Raw genomic sequence first — 13,668 nt, forward strand, 5'->3', positions numbered from 1 at the left:
AAGGATATGTTTTCTGTGATTAGTGTGAATTCTGGTTTTTCTTACACATCTCAGGTCTACCTGTGATGTGGTATCTGTATTTATTTTTACTCTGAAGTCCATAAAACACTTTATAGCATCATACCAGTATAGTCTAACAACATTTGAAGCAGCTTGCAGTAATCTCTGAGGGAGTGAGGAAAGAAAAATAGAGAATTTTCCAATTGGGCTCCACTTTCAAAAGTCATTTTTTGGAGTCTGTCATATGTTTTATGTGGAAAGATTTCCTACCAGGAACGCGACTTAGGGCATTTTGCATCCCTAAAATTGCTTTATGATATAAAAAACAGTGAACACCTCAAACTGCCTAGTTCTCATATATTTTTAGGATCCAAAAATATCAAACAAATGAACACTTCCCTTTCCATGAAACAATAGACTATTTGGTATTCTGGGTTATTTGTTGAATCTAAAATCCATCACAGTACTGAAGTGCACTGCTAAGCCACACAGCAGCCTGGAAAAAGAATTAATGAGTCAGAACTTCACCAGCACACATTCATTGTAAGTGTGTAATGCCAAGACTTTATCACTTACTCTCACCTCACTCCTGCTGTCATTTCATTGCCAGTGTGAACACAAGCTGCAAAGGATCAGAGTAATAAAATACAACCTTCTTCTCACACTGACATGAAGCGTAGGAGAGACTCACTGTCTCAGCCTGACTTTGGTCTTTAAAGAGGAGAAAATAAACCAGCTAGAAACATTCTTGAACACCCACAACTCCATAAACCACACTCTTTTGTCCCATCTGAATTTTTAAAGGGAAGAAGCACTTGGTGAGAGTCATTTTAAGGAGGATAAACCCAGTGGTGAAAGAAGAGGCACTATTTACTCAAACACAATTAAAATGAGATTCCTACTTGATTTCAAGATAACAATCACAAGCCACATTATCTGTCAACAAAGCATCTTACCTAAATAGGTAGGATTTTTCTTGTGCTAGACAGGGCCTGCTGATACCATCCACAGGGCAGAGGCTTTGGTAGGAGGATCACCCAGCAGGTATGGAGGAAAACCCATCAAAGATGGGCTATGAGTTGTCATCTGCCCAAGGAATGGTAATTTCCACCCTTACAGTCTGAGATGATGTGTAACATGCAGTGCATCCCAAATCTAGAAACAATGATGCACACCTGAAACATTTTTCACAAGAACATCCAGCAAAACAAGCACTGTGACAGAGATGAAAGACAGCTGGATGTTCCTGCATCCTCCCCTTTCTGCCCCTGTCTCTGATGGGCAGTGTGGTTTGCCCTAAGAATGCCAGGTGAATATTTCAGGAGGAATTTCTGGATGCTCACATGATTAGTGTATTCCAGTAATGGGGACATGAGATGTTTGTGACTGACTTTCATCCACATCAGCCTGTGAGAGGGTGTAAAATGCTTCTGGAGACTGGTCCAACTGGGGAAACTGGTTTTCCAAGGCTGGACACAGTTTCTGGGTGGAAACCCCCCCCAGCAGGGATTCTGGAAGAGTACATCCAGCCCAAAGGTGAAGAACTCCTTAGGATGGGTGACTAAAATGCAGAGATAAAATCCTGGAGTAGCTGCATTTATGCTTTGTTGCTTTGTAATTGTGAATTCTGCAAGGCCAAAGACTGCAAACCTGTACATTTCTAGATGCACCTCCATATATTATATGCCTTTAAACATCAACTGTTGACCAAATCTGAGAATAAGTGGGCTCAGCTGCACCCAGACTTGTCCGAGAAGTTTAGAAAGCAGGGGAGTCTTACTGCCTCAGGAAGGAAGGACCACAGCCTAATTACGCTATAATCCACTGTAGCAGATGACACAGCTGGTATTTATATATTGTATTGGCAAGATTTAGATACTGTATTAGCAATAAATCTGATCATAATCCTCTACATAATCATAATGTCCTCCTTCTCATGCCTGATGAAGAGCATTTTCTCGATTACTCTGCTACAGGGACACCTGCCTTATGTGCTCACAAGATGTGGGTGAATAGGGGGACTGACCTAAATCCAAAAAACTTTTATCCAGATAGGATCAACAGAAGACATGTCACCATCAAAGTCTGAAGGAAAGGGGAAGCTGGCCTACAGTTTCTGAAAAGAACAAAACAAAAACAAAGGCCTTTATTCACTCACAGGAAAGGGGAAATAAAAAGAAATAAATTATCACTTTGGAGGGGGAAAAAAGCAGTCCTTGAAAAAGAAGATGCATCTCCCATCTAGCAACACACAAACCCTCCATTTTAAAACTTTTTAAGTATTTCCTGTTAATTTTCTTATGCGATTGTTTCCCACTGCATTTCAGCTCACGACACATTAACTGCTGCTATGTCCTATTAAAATCTGCTTTTATTCTCTTAATAAATTTGTATCTTGAAAGGCAGATGCCCGAGATGTCAAAATGCAATGACTTGAGGTGATAACCAAAGCTTTCATGTTGACCAAAAAAAAAGGCAAAAAAAAATTTGGAGTTGCAACATGAGGTGTCAAGAAATAGAAAAGTGAGGAGTGAGGTGCTGCCATTGAGCTGTGCTGTAACTTCCCCTCTGGAATACTTGTTTGTAGTGGTTCTTTAGTGAACTGGAAATGTGCCACTACAGAGGCTGGAAGAAATCCATCCAAGCTGTAACCAACAGGCAGGCTTAGTTACCGGACAAAACCGAACATGGCACAGTTTGGTAACTAGATTTTGTCACAGTTCATCCAGTATGCAGTCGTGAAAAGCGGCCTGAAAATGTTTAGAATTGCCTTTAGAGTTTTCCTGTCATCTCCAGCCTCATTTTGTAAAGTACCTATCAATATCACACCAGCAATCAGGCATTCCAGTGGTGGAATCTAGTGCTGTACCAATGAGAGTCAGCATTTATAAAACTTTTCCTCTAATTTCACTATTACTACTCTTTGATCTTTTCTATTTTCAGTTTTGTAGAAATTACCGACTTTTTGCTCTTCTATCACTGATATCTCTTGTCTCTTCAAATCAAAATGATAGAAGGGTGAAATCCAAACTCCTTTGAAGTACGGGTTTCCTGTTTTTCCTTCTGGGTCTTCCTCTGAAACTGCAACTTTTTGGTTTAAGCTTTGATTCCCATGCTTCTCTAAGGCAAAATAGAGGAAATCAAAACCTGTGTGTCTTGTTTTCCCTAATGACTCTCTGAACTTATCTCTGTAAGATATTTCCAAACACTTCACTCATTCCCTCCTCCAGTATGAAACTCTGAGCTGATATTTTAAGTCATATGTGCACCCTTGTGAGTAAACCTGCTAAAGACAAAAACCAAAATTTTACAAAAATTCCAATTCCTGCAAATACACTACTTTTGAGAATTCCTTCAGATGAAATCTTGCTCCACAGTTTCAGGCATCTGTAAAAGAGCCAAAATACTGGGCATAGACCACTTCTACTCAGTATTATAATTATTATGGTATTATTTCAGGTTTTCTTGTATACTGCTGCCAGTCACTGCTAGCACACCAGATCTTCCTACTTCTCTCGCCCCCAGCGGCTGAGTCTCCAGATATGTGATGAAATTGCTTGGCTTCAAATGTTCTGTGGGGAAGCATATGATTCATTCTCCACATGACACTCAGGAATTTGTGCATGCTAGTATCAGCCAGGAAAGGTACTTTACATCACAGCTCCCTCAGACACGGTGCCCTGTGTGATGGTGTGCTTTCCTGGCCACAGCACAGTGCCATTGCTTCTCCCCTTCTTTGCCACGCTCAAGGAAAGGCACAGCTGCCAACTCCCCTCTCAGTCAGCTCTGCTTGGACACCACAAGCACTGGAGCATTTAGAAAAGCACATTCCAGGCACATGACCAATAGGCACTGCCACAGACACTTTTATATTTGGGATGGGGTTTCAAAGGAGACCTGTTTTTAAGGTTTGGCAGAGGAGGGGTGCGTGAATAACTAGTGTGGTTGATGCACCACTTGGATTCGTGGCCAGTAAATACAAAGAGTAAGCACAGGCTTTTCCAGTGCACAAAATATTTGTTCAGAAGATAACATTTGTACAGAAGATAATATTGTTGAATCAGAGGGACATCAGTTAGCATGGAGGTTGTGAAGTCGGGTGAGGAAAGCAATAGGTAGCCCTGACTCTCACAAGGATTACTGCTGGTCAAGATGAATCATGACACTTTTTTTAGTCTCAAAGTCTGTTTTGATATGAATTGCTATTGCACCAACCATTAACTTTGTGCCATTGTCATGCATTGCTATCATAATCACAAAACACCCACTTATGACCAAGCAGTTCACAAAATACAAAGAACACACAGCAGCCACAGCTAGAAAAATAATTGCCTCTTTCACTGCACTCAATTCGAAAAAGAAGAAAACAATTCTCTTTATAACATTTTTCATACGTCCAGCAAACTGAGAGCAAAAAATAATGAAAATAATGTGCTTTTTCTTCCGTGGTAAGAGTGCTGTGATTTTTAAAGACCACAAGGAATTAACAGCTTTCTAAGTAAATTGGTGTCATTGAGACACACATCAAGAAAAAATGCCATCAAAGCTCAGGAAGGATAACAACAAAGAGTGTGGAGGTGGCTTTTCTGAAGAATAACATGCCACTCCCCATGTGATCAGACTCAGTTATCTGGGATGCACATACACAAGAATCACCAAGGCAGTTATTACAAACAGGATCACTTTTAGAGAGTTTTATTTGTCCATTATTTAAAGTAGTTTGGTTGGCAAATATAATATATTTCACTGTCCTCATCAAAATGAGGGAGCTAAATTTCCAATGTTGCCAATTTCAATTTTATACCATTCCGCGTTCCTATTATCATAACTCCCACTCCTAGTGCTCACTTCTCCCCTTTGCAATGGATTTACACAGATAATTATAGAGAACTATCAATTCAGCCACACAAACTCTGCTATTAAAAAAAAAGAAATACTGACAGATATTAACTAGCAAAAATAGCTCAGTGAAAAACTCTTTCATAAGTGCCTTTTTTTCCCACAAAAAGAGAAGAAGCCTTAATGAATGACCTATTTCTTCTCTAGTGACAGAATCTAAATGTAGAAGGAAGATATGGGACTCATAAGAACAGCAGCAGCAAAAACTATCAAAGTGTTTAAAATAAATTGAATAAATGAACAGAAGTATCTGGTTCCAAATAATGGTCAATCTGTGTTTTATGGCAAGTTAAATATTAAATGGCTGAACTGTTAGCCATAGTGTGCCATTTATAATTTAATAATCCTTAGCTCTAAAGGAAAAAAGTTGAAAAAGATGTCCTCAGGTTTTAGAAAGACATTTTGGGGAAATATGAGGGGAAAAAAGGATGTACAAAACAGATACCCATACAGACAACATGTTAGGGACTATAAAAGAGAATAGAAGGAATAAAAATAAAGATAAATGCAACAAAAAAGGAAGATTCAGGATGACTTTTGTTGCTGGATAGTTCTCACAACTCTGTGAGTGTTCCCATATGGAAATAGAGAACATAGAAGGTTATGAAAATCTGGTTGACATATTATCTTGGATTCCCAAGGAGCTCTTGGCATGATTCCCTCAAATGTTTTCTAAAGGTATTAAGCAGATCATAATAGGTAGAAAGGAGGGAATAAAGGTTAGGCACAGCAGGTCGGTTATTACACTAAATAGTGTAATGTTACACTGAAATAATATAACACTGAAGCAGGGGTAACTACAGTAACTGTGTTTCGTAGTTCCTGAACTGTTCAGGATAATCCTAAATTATCTACAGAAGAGTGTGAATGATGAAATTACATGAGATATAAAATTTGCTGAAAGTAAAACATTACTGAGGTCAGCAAAAAGTGAGTTGTGAGAAGATAATGTAAAACTACCTGATACTGATTCATTACACAATAAAACAGCAGTTGAGACTGAATTTTGATAAATGCTAAACATTTTAGATATGAACCTTCTCAAATTGTACATGCCCAGTAAGTGGCTGCTAGGTAACTGCTGCTGCTTGAGAAAAACTAGAGGTGTTTTTCTGAGCCCACACTGCAAGAAAGAGGTGCTGGAGCATGTCCCAAAAAAAACAACAGAGCTGGTGAAGGGTCTGGAGCACAAGTCCTGTGAGGAGCAGCTCAGGGAGCTGGGGCTGTTGAGCCTGGAGATAAAGAATCTTAGGGTGACCTTATCAGTCTGTACAACTGCCTGAAAAGTGGCTGCAGTCAGGTGGGGGTCAGCTTCTTCTTCCAAGTAACAACCAAATTGGACAAGCAAATGATTTCAAATTGCACAAGGGGTGATTTTGACTGGAAACATTTTTTCACAAAAAGAGTTGTCAAGCATTGGAACAGGCTGCCCAGGGAAGCATTGAATCATCATCTCTGGAGGTATTTAAAGGATGTATAGATGTGGAACTTAGGGACACGGTTTAGTGATGGACTTGGCAGTGCTGGGTCAATGGCTGGACACAATGATCTTAGAAGTCTTTTCAAACTGTAATGAGTCTTTGATTCTGTTCCACAGTTACCATGCCATAGTAGCTGCTTCTTATATTTTTGGGTTTTTTTTTTTAATTCATGCTAGAGATTATAGTTGATGGCATAAATAATTCCAACATTTCAAGAGACAAATATTTACCTTTTCTAATAAGCTTAAAGGCTATTAAAAGGTTAAGTTTTCCAGTTTAACTGAAGTATTATAAAGTAGATAGTAATTAGGAAGCTAACTTTCAAAAGGAAGTGTAAATTACTTGTAACAATTTCTGCATTCCTAATTGAGTTACATAGAGTCTTTTTATGGCTTGATTTTTTTAAATTAATTTGAGCCTCAGATTAGTGAGAACAGTAGTTTTATAGCACCTATATAAATTAAATTCTAGTGACACTAGATATTTTACACTTTGTGGTTACAAGTGTTCTGAAGCCAAATGTGGCCTTGCAGCTACAAAACCAGAGTCAACATGGCTCTCATCATCCAATCCATGACACAAACAACTAAAATCCTGATAATTTGTGGAATTTGCGTAGATGAGTGAATAAAACCAGTGAAATTTGAAAAAAGGAGAAACATTAGAGGGAGAACATCTGAATGTAGAGGAATGTGTGAATTAGCTCCAACCACCAGCCATAAAAAAATGAGAACCAGAAGATTCTATGCAGTAAAATTGGAACGTGAGCCATGGAGATTAATGAGGAGAGGGAGAGAGGGAGAGGGAGAGCAATATTACTCTACATGTGCTATGGAAAAACTTAAAACACTCCTAAGGTCAATAATTAACAAAATTGAGAGAAAGCCTGACACTAACCTTCCAGTCATCAAATACTACATATGACATGTAAATACCAAAACATTTTTGTTTACTTGACTATAAATAGCTGCAGCAGCTGTCAGCAAGATGAAAGAGGATTTGAAATGCTTTTATTCAATTAAATTGGCCAGATTTAAAATCTCACTTTCACCTACTTGCATTTTCCATTACTATGTAAACCAGTTCTTTGGCAAACAAGGAAGCAGAAATCTAATGAAGTCTCTAGACAGTTATTTAGCTGCTTTTAATTAATTATACCAGTGTGAATTGGGAATTAGTAAATGCTATTTCTCTTAAACCTCCAAAACTTGGTATGCTCACAAAGGTTCAGAAGGAGACTGTCAAACAGTAAGAAAACCACAAAAATTTCTAGTAACTTTAGCAGAAATGAGATAAAATAATTTATTAAGAAGATAATTATAATTCAATTTATGCAATTAAATTATTTATTTTTTTTCTAAAAGTTATCAGAGTTTTCCCTAAAACGGCATACTTTGCCCTAACTTCATGGGTCTAGACTTCAATTGTGTAATTTAGATTATGTCCTAATTTGTTCTGAGATAGGAGGAAAATAATTCCTTCAAATGTTGCAACAGAGCATCTGAAGTTTTTTCCAATGAAATTACTTAATATTAAAGTGTACTGATATCTCAGCTTCTATCATCTTGATCAGGTAATAGTTTTACTATTAACATTTTATCTCAGTGGGCTTGTTCAGATTTATTTTGGCAATCGGTATTTTGTATTCTAGTCAGTACTTTTTTCATCCTTTTCTCTCAGTAAGACTCTCAAAGACCTCAGTGGAATAAAGCCCATGCTGCCTACTGAATTGTATGATGATAGTTGGTTTGTTTTAATTTTTAAAACCTAATTGAGTATCAGACACTGATGTACTGAATACTGAAAACAGTTCTGAGTATAATCTGAAGATTTTAATAATAAAGGCAATATTATTTCCTGTTAAAATAAATATCTTTGAAATCAGCACCATGAAATCAGGACTAGGATCAAGAAAAACTAAAATTTAAAAAAATCACTTGATGCCTTGTTTAAAACCAGAGATAAGGAAGCATCTATAGAGATCTGTTTTATACAGAAAATGTGTAAATCACACAAGTTATAGTTGAATCATAAAATTATAGCACGGTTTGGCTTGGAAGAGACCTTAAATTTCGTCAAGTCAACCCTGCTGAAATGGTCAGGGACACCTTTCAGTAGGTCAGGTTGCTCAAAGCCCAAAGAGATCCATTTTGAATCAGTATTCTATTGGCAATATCAGACAGATTGCTCACAGAAGCAACTTTACAGAACATGTGTATGTGTGTTTTGTCATACCAATACCTAGTACTATCATTTCATTTTTAAAATCATTTTATTGTACAGAATATTATGCTAGACAGCAGCAAATTCCATATTTGTCATCTTTACCAGTTACTCCAAGATGGACATTTATTTATAAATTAAACATCAAAACTTATTTATACTTCCCAGGTAATTCAAATCTTTATTAAATTTCTTGATTACTAGGGTGAAAAAACATGAACTATTTTTATGAAATCTTGCAAAATAATGCCTCCTTAAGAAAATAACAAAGGGGGTATTTTATTTAGTCATGCTTAGCATGATGAAACAATTGCAATAGTTTGACCTATCTGGCTATGTGAAAGAAGCACTTTGTCACCAACACCATGATAATATACTTTGCATCATGATAATGATCTCATACTTTGCATTAATACCAGTCACAAAATTTGTATCTTCCCAATAAGAGTAAAAAACTGCTCTTTTTTAACCAGATGCCACACTACCAAAAAGAACAGGAGAAATGACTGCTCCATCAAAGAAAATTGAAAATGAGTACTGATGTAATCTACCACCTGTCTACAAGTGAGAAAATAAAATGGCCAAACTAGGAACACATTAATCACTTTCAAGAGTGACTACATGGAAATGAGACTGTTCAAACAGTACAGGCACATTTGTAGGAAAAAACATCACACAACAGGTGGCTGTGCAGGTCTGTGTGCTCTTGGAAGCACTCCTAACACATGCAGTCTACACAGGATAAAAGATTATACTAATCTGGAAGAAGCTCCAATGGAAAAAAAATGAAATCCATTAACTCTGACATATCCTGTCAAAATTAAATTGAAGATATTACACTTCTGTTCACCATTTACAAAATCTCTCTAAAGGCTTTGGGCAAATAAAACACCCTCTTCACGTGAACATTTCCCATTGCACTCCTGGAACCCCAGGAGGGGCTAGAAGCCCACTGGTTGCCACACACAGGTAAGTACTCCCTATGCTGCTTATAATTATAGGATACCTGACCCATAGATTTTTGGCATGAGTATCACAATGTTAGTATAATTGGTAATAAAGGAGTGTCTGTAAATTCTGACATTTTCCATTCTCAAACAGCATTTTTTTCTACTTTCTTTTTGTGCATCTGAGATTAAAGTAATTATTCCATTGAAATGTTACAAGCTCAGATCAAATTCACCCAGTAGAAGAAAGTTGGGAAGTTAGTTACACTAGAATTGACAATAGTTTGTGAGGTTTGCTACGGAAAAAAATGTGCCTGATTTTCTATCAGGCATATGAAAAATGAGAGTGTCTGATGTCCCTGGGTTCCCAGTATGAGGGGTATGGTAGGTGTGCAGGCAGCATAAATTACTTTTATTGGGGTTTTGGGTTGGATTTTTTTTTTAAGTCAGGATAATAAAAGGGAGCATTCTATTCTTGCTCCACTTCCATAGGTTTTGATTAATGCAAAGACTGCCAAGATAAACGTGACCTTTCCATTCTCTACTTCATTCCTTCTCATAAGAGACTCTTTTCTCTGTTAGCCATCTCTGGAAGTACCTCCCCTTTGCTTGCAGGTCTCTGGTGCTTTTTCCCAAATGGCAATTGTTTAGAACATCTTGTCTGGCTCCTGCTCTTCACTGCTACCTTTCTGCATATAACTGGGGAAAGGGCAAAACTGAGAACTGAACAATTTTTCAAGTAAACTTTCATAAACTCAAATAAAAGCCTTAACATTTTTCTTCTAACTCTTTCAAACAAGTACAGTGCATTTTCAAGGTCATTATTAGCACACCAGCTGCTGGAGAGAGACTTTACTAAAGAGGGAAAACGAAGAAACAAAAACAGATGTTGTGCTACTGAGCCCTCTCCTGTTATTGCACTGGCTCAGTGACCACAGTTCACATGGATGCTGATGGATGTCTAGTTACAAATTAGTTACAACAGTCACGTGAAAAAACCGCATAAAGATGGTGAGAAATTAAACTGAAAAATCACAGAAGGGTGTAAAAATCAAGGTAGTCTTTTTCATAGCTATAGAACTTAGATTTAGTAATAGATATTTTTGACTCCAGTATAATTCCTCATGTCCTAGAGCTGTAGCAAACTACTTCAACAGGCTGCCTGAATGAGCTGGAGCACAGCAATGTGAATGGAGAGGCTGAGCATTCTGGAGCAGCTGTAGTGGCTCTGCTGGAGCAACCATTTGATAAAGAAGTGCCTCCAGCCAAATTCAGCTGGCTTGCAGCTATGAGAAAATGAAATAAGCAACACTCAGAAAGAAAGGTACTTTAAAGAAGACGAGGATTATATCTAAATATATTATCTACACTTAAAGGCATTTTCTGAGACATCTAGATGAAAATTATCCGTGGGATGACTGGAAATGAGTGTTTGTGAACAACACCACTTTCTTGTGAAAAGACTAGAAAACTCATAGTGTTCCTTCCCCTTCAGGAGAGAACAGCATGATTTACTATTAGGATGTTGAATATTAGAGGATAGAGAAATCAAGTGTTTGCTGAAAGGGCATTGAAGAAATCAGTGCAAGAACCAAGTACAGGACTAGACTCTTGGGAAATTGAGCTGATACCTTTAAATCAGCTGATATGGCTCTTGGGAATTTGAGCTGATACCTTTAAATCATTTCACCGTTCTGTTCTATTTTTCCCACTATGGATTAAAGGAACTTCAGTATCTGATGTGGTCAGTCTGGTGCATTTCACGTCATTAATGATCATTTCAAAAAAGAAAAACACAATGTAGAAAAACAGAGTAGATTTTCCACATTAAGAGTAATTGGCAACATCAGTGAAGCGTCAGCACTTACCCTGTAATGGTCAATTCGACAACACATGTCTAAGTGCCAAACCACAAGCCCTTACAATTCTGTAAACTCAGTTAATTGCTTAGTTTCAGGTTGAGATCATGCTTATATTTATGCCTGAATAAAACTTCCCCATTAAAAATAACTTGGACAGTTTCTGTTCCTTAAAATTTTACAGATGAATTGTAGGCTGAAATACAAACAGTTTTTAACTACATACTGAATAGCAAACAATGTAACAGCAACTGCACATTGCATTGTGCACAGCTATTCTGGGCACAAGCTCTGCTCCACTGAAATAACTTCAGATCTGGTACAAATTAGCAGAATCCACCTATCATCTCCAGTTTATTTTCTTGATGGAGATCTACTGCAGCAAGCCAAAATCTTTCAAATATTCCACCAAATATTATTTTCCATTTATTAAAAATGTGCATGGTTTTACTGACTGGCAGTTTACAAGTTCCAGCTTCTTACTACTTTTTCCTAAATTGCTTTTTCCAGATGAAAGCTTTACACTTATTAACACACTGAAGCAAGTGTTGCTATGAGGCCTTACTCTGCCTCATGTTCTCCCACTATCCATAATGCTGCCTATTTCATTCTCACTTAAATGGTATTGGAGTTGTTTCCTATGCAAAACAAAGGGAAAAATTGCATTTCAGAATATTACTTCTTTATATGTAAAGCGTGGTAGCGTCACTTTCTTCTTACTAGTTCTGTGTTTTATTAAAGAACATGCTGACTCTAAGAGTTAAATGTTTTCACCCTAGAGAACAGAAGGCTCGGGGTGGGACCTCAACACATTTTTCCAGTGCTTAGAGGACAGAAATTCTCTTCACAGGGAGCCACACTGAGAGGAAAAGGGGCAATGAACACAAGTTGCATGGAGAGAGATTTTATCTCTTCAAATTTTTTACAGTGAGAACAATCACTGGATGTGGTGGAGGTCCCATCAGTGGCAGTGTTCAGGATGAGAGAGGACAGAGTGCTCAGTAGTCTCACCCAGGCTTGTCTCTCTCCATGAAAGTCTGGACCACCTGATCTTCTGAGGTTCCTTCTAACCTGAGGACCCTTCTGTGAATCTCTCTATTTACCCCTTAAATCACAATTTACCTGCCTTGCTTGCACAGCACTGGTAGATGAGGTGTGCAAACAGTACTTAAATTTTTCTGGGCAGAGTAGAATATACTCTTAAAATCCAATCTACTTTATGTTGTTCTTCCAGATATGTGGCTGATATCAGATTTAGACAGAGATGACAATTTTTAGTACAAACTAAGGCATTATTTATTTCTGGATCACAAAATTGCACAGGTTCACAAGCCATTTATAACAGGACCCTACAGGGTAGTTTTAAAAGACAACTGAGTTGAACCCTGACACACAGATAAAAAGTGATCAGAAGACACTGGAAATCCAAATTACAGTGACAACAGTGACAACAGATTGCAGAAATTAAGGGCTTTTCCACATGAGGTTCTAGACTGACTTGTCCAGAACGGAAATGAAAAGCAAGACACTTATGGATCTTGAAAAAACAGAACATTTTCAGAAGTTCTGTCATGTGAAAAGCTCTTGCTCACCATCTGTCAAGTTCACTGTCATCTGGCAATTCGGAGCATTACCCAGAGGAAGCATTTAGGGCGATTTGTTTTCTGAAGATCAGAATTTAACCAGCTCCATATAGCTGACTTTGGACTAGGACCAAAATACATAAGACATTTTTGTCATTGTGGATAGGTTTTTTTCCATCCATGTAATCTGAGAGGATAAAACCCAGCTTCAGTTAAATTACTGTGGTGTTTTGGTTACATATGCTAGTGGTTTGTGTGTTTGTTTAATTTTAATTGGATACAAACATAAGGAACCAAGGAGACATGTTTTCTGTTTAGCAGAAGGTTTTTCTATTCCAAATTTTGCAACAAGCAGGTAATCTGAACGACAACCTATTCCAGTATTGCAGCTCTGGTTTGACAAATAAAGGTTAAGCTTCCATATCAAATAAATGTAGCCTAAAAGTCTTTCAAACTCTCGTAAACACAAATAGGTGAGTGTTTTGTAGCTGACAACTGAGAAATGCAATATCACACTTAGGTCACTTGGAGCCTCCACATTATCTCCAGGAAGCAAGCATATGACACTGTTCAAAGTCAGCTAAAAATGTAGTCATCTCTCTCACATAACATGTCAATATGTTGTGAACTGACTACTTCCAAATATCAAATTATGTATTGATAGTTCTTCGTTGTT

The 13,668-nt window shown here is 37.6% G+C and overlaps 1 protein-coding gene across 9 annotated transcripts in view; it reads right to left on the reverse strand.

Annotated features, from left to right (window-relative positions):
* The window catches only part of RGS7 (regulator of G protein signaling 7), a 257,489-nt gene that overhangs the window by 86,057 nt on the left and 157,764 nt on the right, over positions 1–13,668 (reverse strand). The window lies entirely within an intron of this gene.

The sequence above is a fragment of the Haemorhous mexicanus genome, chromosome 3 (assembly GCF_027477595.1).
Source record: "Haemorhous mexicanus isolate bHaeMex1 chromosome 3, bHaeMex1.pri, whole genome shotgun sequence".
Classification (NCBI taxonomy): Eukaryota; Metazoa; Chordata; class Aves; order Passeriformes; family Fringillidae; genus Haemorhous; species Haemorhous mexicanus.